This window comes from Lagopus muta, chromosome 1, assembly GCF_023343835.1.
Source record: "Lagopus muta isolate bLagMut1 chromosome 1, bLagMut1 primary, whole genome shotgun sequence".
In the NCBI taxonomy this organism is placed as follows: domain Eukaryota; kingdom Metazoa; phylum Chordata; class Aves; order Galliformes; family Phasianidae; genus Lagopus; species Lagopus muta.
In genome coordinates, this window is record NC_064433.1 from 111,303,422 (window position 1) to 111,312,332 (window position 8,911).

Below are 8,911 nucleotides of genomic sequence, written 5' to 3' on the forward strand. Positions count from 1 at the left end.
AGAGGATTTGTGAAAATGCACAAAAAGGAAAGGTCTGAAATCAATCACCAATTAACATTCTATTTCAAAAATAAGACACGTACAATGCCTTATATCAAAGAAAACTACAGTTTAAGCTTTCTGCTGATTAAAATTGTGGTCTCTCAACCCCTATTCACCTTAAAACAGAGTATGCAGATCCCCTTTCCTTACTGAAGATTCAAATTCACAGATTTGTGTTGAACCTTATTATAAATAAAACACACTGAATACTTTATTGCTTCACAGAAGAAAAAAATAAACCCCAAAACATGAACGGCTCGTTCACTGAGATGCCAGCACACTTCGACAAGGATGTTCGTTCTCATCTTGAGTTAGAAACACAAAGACTTACTCCTCTCACTGTCAATGTCCATTTGTGGCAAAAGATGACCCAAAACCTGGAGTTCCACCCCCAACCAACACAAACCTGCTGTCACTCTCCTAAACCATAGTGCTAGCAAGCAAAGACATTGCCCTCCACCTAAAAAAGCCAGCCTGGTAGCAGAGGGATCCTACTTGGCTTGCTCCCCCAGCCTGCTCACTGTGAGACACATTTCTTAACAATCTTTTCCATTTCACAGTGCTAGAACTAAGACCACCCTATCCCACAGTAACACCTTTGCCTCTTCCTGTATCTACTCCCAGTGAAGCAAGGCAAAAAGTCAAGTAGCATTCAAGTGTCTCAAGGATTGAAACCTATGGAATCCATAATGTACATTTCTGTATCATTTCACGTTGCCATTTAGCTGTTTCTCAACTAAAATAAAACCTCTTCCCGGGAAAGTTTTCTGCTATTTAAATTTGGGTTATTATATATGGAAGCTCAATAAAAAGCCCTGAAATACCCTCTAGAAATTTTTTGTTATCTTGAAGTGTTCATTCTGAACAATGCTTCTGTTTAAAAAGAAACAACACAGAACTTTCATCATTCATAGCAGATTTTATATCTAGGAAATCTTCTACACTTTGTAGCAGAGGAGGAGAAGATAGGAGTCAGCACTACGGAGCTGCATGTTTGTGCCTTGCCTTCAACATATTCATGGGTCTCAGCTTTAAAAAAAAGTCCAGAAAAAGAGTTTTTGAGAACTCTCTACTCACAGATGTACATCTCTATGAAATGATGCAATGTGGAATTCCCCTACTATGAGTAAATTTGTGGCTAAATGCGAACTGCCAGACAGTATTATTTGCTAAATGTCCAGGGAGGTTAAGCTTAGCAGAAAAAAATAAATTAATTAAACATGTAAGGAAGTGACATTTCTGCGTTGGCACTTTCATGTGTCAGGAAAACAAAATCACAAAATGGGATTACATACTGTTTTGTAAACAGATCAAGGATGCTACAAATAAAAGTATCCCACAGTAACATCCCTGGTATCGATGTATCACTCCTAAAGCAGTCTACACTTCATGAAAAAGAAAAAGGTTGAAAATAGGAGCATTCAAAACATGACTGCATCTTAAATCAAAAGGGATTCTTGGAATCTGAGAGGCGTAGTAACAAAGCTAAGCAGAAGATGTTAATAAGTCTCACAATTAACAGCAACTTACATCTTAGGAAAACCATAGAGCAGCAAGATATGTGCATTCTTAGATTTTCAAATCATTATTCCTCACATTCTAATTTTTATTTGGAAACACATCCACAGCTGGCAACCAAAAAGCTTTGATAACTGGCAGGCTGACTTCACCTCTCAAATAAGATGAGATGAATGTATTCATATAGAAAGAAAATGCCAGAAAGTTCAGAATAGAAAATGCAAAAGGAACTGTGCTGGTAAGCTTCCCAAACAGCAAAGAAGAAGGAGGGAAAAAAAAAAAAAAAAAGAGGAAGGAAAGAAAATATTTTACACTGTCACAAATGTCCACTCTAAGATTATATTCCCATTTCTCCTATTGTAGGCAAAGCTATCAAGAGCTCGCCCATAACCTCACTAGTACTTCTATTTTTATCTCTTTTCCCAAACCAGATGCCCTGCACAGAAAGCGTTCAACACACAAGGGGTCTGAAGCAACACAGGAATGCCTAGGAAATGCAACAACTGATACTCTGAGGGAGCAAAGCCACCATTACCACCGTAGGGTTCCAGCCCTATCTGTATTCAAGGCTCTGAACAAGAAGATCCAAGTCAAAAGATGGTTTTGTCAGGAAGTGCAGAAGGAGTCTTTGCTAACCACATTTCCAAGTCATGCTACAGCCTTGAGCACAGCAGAACTTTGTTATGAGACAGTCAATACAACTGAACTGTTTTTAAGAAAATAGCTCAACTCATTATGAAACTGTAAATCATTATAATAGCGTAAGAACTTTCAGATGGCTCTCCAGTAATAAGAGAACAAAAACTAGATTTAATACATGAAAGAAGCTGCTGCATTTTTATAAAGCGTGAATTCAAAGTGCTCAAACTTTCCAGGTCATTTGTACAAACATGTGAGTCCTGTTGCAGGCAAGCATACACCTCCAAAGATGTTCTTCTCATCCCTTGACACTGGGAAAAAAAAAAAAAACAAAAAAAAAACAACAAAAAACACAAAAAACTCCCCACAAAACATTTCTTTTAACTACCATTCCAGAACGCCAAGGTTTACCAAACCATTCTAAACTTAACCAGCTATCTGGCTATCCCACTAATCAAAAGACACTGGCCACTGCTGAATGTTGCAGAAGAACCACCTGTTAAGTGTTCAAAAGAAGAGCAGAACGAAGACTGTGATGAATGTTCCGCACTGGTGAGAGATGGCAGGCACACAGTATAACTTAATTTTTGTATCTTTTTTCATTAGTTTGTGTCGGGATGAAAGCACATATAACTTGTGGTTGGTGACCCTGCACACAGCAGGGGGGTTGAAACTCGATGATCACTGCAGTCCTTTTCAACCCAGGCCATTCTATGTTCTATGATTCTATGACAACAAAGGTTAGGCAGTTAAAAAGGAGGAAAAACTTACTGTACTTATTACAAATATGTAGAAAACAAGGAAAGTCCATAGCAACATACACAGCACTGCTTGTGTTGCAAAAGGCAAGGAACTACAACAAAAGATAGGTACATATCCTGATGTACAGCTTTACATTCTGGACTGTTTCTAAGTGAGGCTGATAATGAAACCTACAGAGAGTTTCAAGAGGCATATCCACAGCATTAAGAAAAACATGGAATCCTGAGCAAGACAAACCATGTCCACATGTCCCAATTAATACTACTGCAAGCATCTAGGAAATAATTTCCTAAAGGACTCGAAAGCCTTCACACAGTTTCCCAAGCCCAGCAAACTTTCTCGTATCCTGAGATGAACACTGAACACAGGCCTCTGGCAAACCCTGAGTAAGCAAGACTACTGGTTTGATTAAGCAATGTTCATGCTTACAAGGAAAATTAATTGCGGATAATGGTGTGTTAGGGGATGATGGGGGGTTATTAGTTTTTGTTTTAAAGGTGCTTTAAGGAAAAAAACAACTAAACAGTAATGCACAACTGTAGTCATTTACGGATGAGGCTCAATGTGTTAACAAAATATACCCCTAGTTGTTATATCTATTAGGATGCATAAAACAGCATCTCTGAAAAGGAATAATATCACTAGTGATAGACGAAGCACCGCCTAGCACAACAGTACTTATTTCTAATACCTGAAATAAGTTCAGAACAAATTTCTAAACCGGAGAGGGAAGGGCAGAAGTATTTCCTCAGGAACTTCAGTAAGTAAATGAGTATTACCAATACATAGCTGAAAGTAATACAACTTCATCACCATTTAAAAATAAATTGTTCACACGAACAAGTGACAGAGGAACTCCTCCTTATATAACTTCATTCATACTGGAAAGTCCTACACTAATTTCTATTTTAAATTTAGGATGCTTTGGAACTACAGGTATCTTTATTTTCTTACACGCCTAGGTACTAATTCACCATTTTTGTTTATTCTGAGTCTCATTTGCAATAATTCCAACATACGAAGTAAAACAGATAAAGCTGGAGGTGTGCATTTAAAATAGAGAAGTAGACCAATGCAACTACTCTGAATATAAATGCATCACAAAGTGAGAGAGAAAATGTATATATTTGAGCAATTGTGTTCTACAGAGAGAAAAAACAGTAAACAGCTTTGCTATCACTGTCCTTATTGATTACCACTTTCAGATGTAGTCTTCCTGTCAATTAATTCAATGGGCAGAAGTATCATCACAAGGGCAAATTCAGCATGACATGAAACAGTGCCCTGGAAAGATGAAGACAGAGGCTACCCAGAAGAAGTATCATTAAAAAAATCTACACAAAAAGCAAGTAGAAAAGTACAGCAGATACTGAAGAGAGGAAAAGTTACTATGATACAGTCTTGCTTGTTTATTTTTAGCTGTATTTCCCCCTCCAAAAAAAAATCATGCTGATGCATGAGTTTCTTACACTGCAGCTTTATGATTATGTTTCTGGGTTTTTTGTTGTTGTTGTTCAAATCTATTATCAAGCATCAGTGTAGTCCAGGGGATTGCAACAGTGCAATGAATGAATTCTTCCCCCAAAAATTCTTCCTCCAAAATCTTGAAATTCACTGTTGTACTCTTTTGGTTCATGGAGTAAATGTTACTTCGACTCAGAATCAAAAACATTACATTAAAAAAACAAAACAAAACAACCAAAATTCACATGACTGAGATTTTGTTGGAACAAAAGGGTTATCTGCTCTGGAACACTTATGGTGGTGAGCCCAGCCAATGTCTCAAAACAGAGCGTTAAGAGATCAAGAACAAAGTTAGCTGCCTAGAGATTTCAGCCACCCCTAACATTCCTTACTAGAGACACCATTTGAATTCTATCATCAGTACAGGCCAATCCTCCAGAAACCCATCACTAAGCCGCATAACAGCTTTAACATCCATCTGCTGGGCATTTGAGAAGCCTGCTGGAAAACACACATTACCTGGCATGTCTGTCATAGTAAGTGCTGCAACAGTGTACTTAATATACAATTCAACAGCTTTCCAAAAAATACAGGCCCCCATGCTGCAAGTAGGTCAGCAAAAGTGGGCCTTGTGCTGGCCCTGAGCCTGTGACTTCAGAGAGCCTCCTTGCTGACAGCAATGTCCAACGATACGAATATAACTGTGGAGCTGTGAGTATAAATCCAGTCATATAGAAAGCACATGAATAACTAGGCCTAGGAATCCCTTGAATATTTTATTTAGAATATTTCTGTTTTTATTCCCTCACGACTCCCTTTCTATACAGTTGTTGTACACTGGCGAAATACTTGACCTCCGAAGGAGCAACGTGAAAATTAAATACGGCACCATAAAGCCCACCTCAATGCTTCTGCCTGGCTCCGTGAGAGGAGATTCGCTTATGGCTGAAAGGAATCATCTCCCAAGGCCATACATATAGTACACAAACAATGCCCACACTAAGTGGGCCGGCACACATTAACGGGGCCATGACCAATGCACAAAAACCCAACAACTCATCTTCCTGGAGAAATGCTGGGTTTGTCTTGAGGACAATAAGAAAGACTGCAGCCAACCTGCACCTCGGACAAGGGAGAGGGTGGTATTTCCTAAAATAAACCGCAGCACCGAGCCCTGAGCCGTAAGTTCGACGAGGAGCAGCAGAACAAACCGGAGGAAGAAGACACAAAAAAGCCACCACCGCTTTTCGCGCATCCGAATCGGCTGGCTGGAAGCCGGGCCTAGAGGAGTGGCCTACGCGTTAATCATGTTTACAGCGGACGTGAATGGGCCGGGGCTGGCGTTTTTCATTGAGGCTGTCGGAAAAGCGCCTCGCCGGGGCCTGACTGCCAGGCGTCGCCCGGGCCTACGCTGCTCCAATCACTCCACCTCAGTAATGGCGTTCGGTGCGGAGGGAAACGAGCGGCAGGGGTACAGCGCCGCGGGGAGCCGCCGGGCCCCGCTCGCCCGGGGGAGGCCGGGAGGGGCCCCCGAGGGCGGTGGGGCGGGGAGCGCTTCCCCCCGCCGGCAGCCGGCGAGAGAGAGGATGAGGAGCCGTCAGCCATTTTCCCTCGCCCTCCAAAACGCCGCCCGCCGCCCGTTATCTTCCCCCCCGCGCCGCTTGCCCCCGCCGAGCCCCGTCCCCGGGGGAAGGGAGATCGGGTCGGGCTCGAGCGCCCCGTCCGCTCCCGCAGCCCTCCGCCTCGGCCTCGCCGCCTCGGCCTCCTCCTCAGCCCCGCCCGGGCCCAACGTTCCGCCACTCACCCCCGCACGGCGTCCCCTCGTCCCGCGGCCCGGAGCGCTGCCGGCTGCTGCCGAAGGAGCGCGGCCGGGGGCTGCCTCATGCCCGGCACGGTCTCATGGCAGGGCCCCGCGCTCCGGGCGTGCGGCCGGCCGGCTGAGGGGGCGGCTCCGCTTCCCCGCTCCCCGGGCGCCGCGACGGGCGGAAGGGAAGAAGGAAGGACGAAGAGCGAAGCCTCCGCCGCCGCCCGCGCTTCGGATCCCGGCACCTGGCCGCTCCGCTCTCCGCACCGCCGAGGCGTTTTTCCTGCGTCACCAGCTCCTGCCCGGCGGCGGCCCTGCGCTCCGGCTCCGGCTGGGGCTTGGCTGGGGCCTGCGCGCTCCGCCCCGTCCGGGCAGCGGGCGCTCGAGGGGGAGGGGGTGCACACGCAGCCGGGGCCTGCGGCCTGCGGGGCTGGGCTGCGCGCGGGGGCAGGGAGGGAGGGAGGCAGGAGGAAGGAAGGCGGCGGCGGCGGAGGGGCCGGGCCGGGCAGCGGAGCGCTGCGCGCTGACGGCTCCGTACGCGGGGGAGGGGATGAGAGGGGGAGGGCGCGAGGCGAGACGCGGCGGCGGCGCCCGAGTCTCGCGGGGCCCTGGCCAAGATGGCGGAGCTGGGCCCGGCCTAGCGCGGCTCCGAGGGCTCCGCCGTACCGCTCCCGCCCCCGAGCCCCGAGCCTGTCAGTCACACCGCCCGCCCCTAACCCTGCGCGCGGGGGGGGGGGGAGCGGGGAGCTGCGCGCTGGCGGTTTCACGGCCGTTGGGCTCGAGCGGTCTCCATTGTGACCGGCGGGCGGACCGCGCGAGACCCGGATGATGACGTCACGCGGCCGCTCGCTCGCTCTCGGTTCCCTTCCTCGCCGCTGCTGCCGCCCGGTGTCTCCCTCGGGCCCGGCGGAGCCGGGGCACAAAGCGCGGGGCGCCGGGCTGTCCCATGGACGTTAGCCTCGACAGGCCGCAGGGCTGGCACCTGGAGAGGGGGTGCGAGTGCTGTGAGAAGGCCGAGCTATGCGCGCACGGCCGGCCGTTAGGAGCATGGTGCTTAATGTAGCCTTTAGGGAGACAAAACCTTTAAGCGTAAGGAATGACGCCTTGTGACGGGTCAGAAGTTCGGCAGACGCGGGGAACATACTCTCCAAGTACCTGGAGTCATGCTTGGTTTTGTCTGACGTTTTTTATCATCCATATTGCAAGGTCAAAGTCTCATTTTAACATCATTCAAGAATTTCAGAGCAGGAAGTGGAGGATCCAGTCTCCAGCTGAAAACGCAAGAGGAATTTAGGTCGCCGGGTTGGAATTTGCTCAGAGGCTTGGTACCTTTGCTCTGTGCACAGCGTTTATCTGCTGGACCTCACCGTGATAAAGACCAAAATACAGCTTGTCATGGTCGTAGAATCATATCATAGAATCATTGAATGGCCTGGGTTGAAAAGGACCACAATCACCATCTAGTTTCAACCCCCCTGCTATGTGCAGGGTCACCAAACACTAGACCGGGCTGCCCAGAGCCACATCCAGCTGGCCTTGAATGCCTCTAGGGATGGGGAGGGAGTGTCTGCTGTAAAAAGCCAGAGCTCAAAGCTAGCAGTGATACGTCCTGTTATTTGCTCTTTTAACAAAGTTAGGGTTAGCTGGGTTTTGCTAATCGCTGGGATTACTTGAGAAGGAAATCTGAAGTAGGTCCTTGCGTTAACCTCAGACAAAATGATGCAGCAGCTTCACTGCTGTCCAAATGCAACAGTTTGCATTCTGAAAGAGAGGTGTTTGCATTTTACTCACCAGCAATAAAGGCAAGCCACGACTGGTGAAAATTTGTGTCAGTGTAAGCCTATTGTGTTCAGTTTAGAAATATGTGTAATCACAGAAATAGCAGCCCTTTCATCTTGGTGATTTTCATGCCTATGAGTGTATTATTGTGGCCTCCTTGCTCCTTTTCATTGGGGCTTGCTAATTACTTTGGGCTTTCCTTCCTATTTCCATTTTATCCATTCTGCTCTCCCAGGAAATGCTTAAAATTATTGCACCTGTAATACATGTAATGTTCCTTGCCTCAGTGCTCTCCCTGCAGCTCCTGACTGGAGACTGACAGAGGCATAGCTGCACCTTCAGTGGTTTCAGTTGTATGTTGTTTGATGAGTCTCAATTCTTAAAAAATAAATTGCTGTGGTTACTGATGCTTCTTTCTTTTTACTGTGTTAAGTAGCTCCCTTTTAGTGACACACCAAATGCTATGAGCCTTCTCACTGTTATTTGGCTCTGCCAAATAATGACACGTCAGTGGAGTTTTATAACGTGGGCAATTGTCCACCAAGAAATTGACTGTCAGTTCACATAAAACTCCACAAAAAGAACAGAAGCAATACTGGTGCAACTTGTAGCAAGTACTCCCGCTGAAAGGGTTCTTTCAGCCAAGAGAAGGAGTGGAAGCTTTGTTTAATTGAAACCTTAGGTTTGGAACAAACTGAGAACTGATTGCTCCTCAGTTTCCCGGGACCTTGGTGGTATTTTTCTTCTTTTAGATTCCACTTTTTGTACAATTTGCAGAAAGTGCAATACTTCATATAACGAGATAGAAATGTTCTGTTTGGCGGGGGGAACAAAACTACGCATGACTATTACTTCAGTTTATTCTCTTACTTTTATACTTGACCTCCATTTTGTTGTAAAATT

At 46.3% G+C, this 8,911-nt stretch overlaps 1 protein-coding gene across 2 annotated transcripts in view; it reads right to left on the reverse strand.

Moving 5' to 3' along the window:
• The window catches only part of USP9X (ubiquitin specific peptidase 9 X-linked), a 98,907-nt gene extending 92,394 nt beyond the window's left edge, over nucleotides 1–6,513 (reverse strand). Inside the window, exon 1 of one of the 2 annotated variants that reach the window (XM_048937615.1) lies at nucleotides 6,230–6,513. The gene's annotated coding sequence lies outside the window, so the exon portion shown is untranslated. The remainder of the gene's footprint in view (nucleotides 1–6,229) is intronic. The other variant, XM_048937608.1, reaches the window with a different exon arrangement.
• Between the last annotated feature and the right edge of the window lie 2,398 nt (nucleotides 6,514–8,911).